This window comes from Cyprinodon variegatus, unplaced genomic scaffold (assembly GCF_000732505.1).
Source record: "Cyprinodon variegatus isolate N-32 unplaced genomic scaffold, C_variegatus-1.0 Scaffold210, whole genome shotgun sequence".
NCBI lineage: Eukaryota > Metazoa > Chordata > Actinopteri > Cyprinodontiformes > Cyprinodontidae > Cyprinodon > Cyprinodon variegatus.
In genome coordinates this window covers 834,753-835,634 of record NW_015150663.1, presented here as the reverse complement: position 1 = coordinate 835,634, position 882 = coordinate 834,753, and positions in this window count along the sequence as shown.

Below are 882 nucleotides of genomic sequence, written 5' to 3'. Positions count from 1 at the left end.
TTGAGATAGAAAGAAAAAATAATTCAATAAGGGATTCATGAATTTAGTTAAACACGTTTAAACCTGGTTTTAGAAATACTATCTTTACATTAATTATCATTTCGGTATTTAGAACAATTGTTGTAAGTTTTTATTTCATAGCCTGACTTGTAATTCTTTTACTTTTCCAAAGAAATACTCGTTACTTTTTAAGAATGTCACCTTTATTTCACCCTTGGGTCAATTGCTTATTTTATTTTATTTTTTTTATTAGATTTTTGTTGCTTTTTTATTCTTTCTAATCTACATTTTGAAAGATTTAATATATCATTTATCTGATAAAATTTGATAGGTCAAATGTGTTATTAAGATGTATTGGTACCAAGTTAATAAATGACATGAGTTATCCGTAAAATGCAATAGACACATTTTATAGTTTTATAAAAATGTTTGTGTCTACAAATTGGTAGTTTCTATATATAACCTATCATACCTATGTAAATCATTCATACCCACATTATATATATATATATTTATATATGTGATATTTATATTATGTGAACTTTTAAAGAGAACCTCAGCGAAACATCTTTTTTTGTAAAATGTTCCATCTTAGGACCTAATCATGCTAGCAAATGTCTGTGTTTTAAAAAATAAAAATTATCACAAAAACAGCCAAACTGGATAAAATTTGTTATTGTCATTTCGAATTCATAATAGCGCTTTCTTTCAAAGCATCTTTAGTTGGGTGCCTTTTATTTTCTTTTTCTTCCTGGCAAGAAGATACATTATCTGTTAAATTACAACTATTATTCATGGAAACAATTAATTTATATTTTATATTATCATTTATTTTTGTCATACCTGGAGAGTAGAAGCTGCTGAGCCACTAGTCTCTGACAG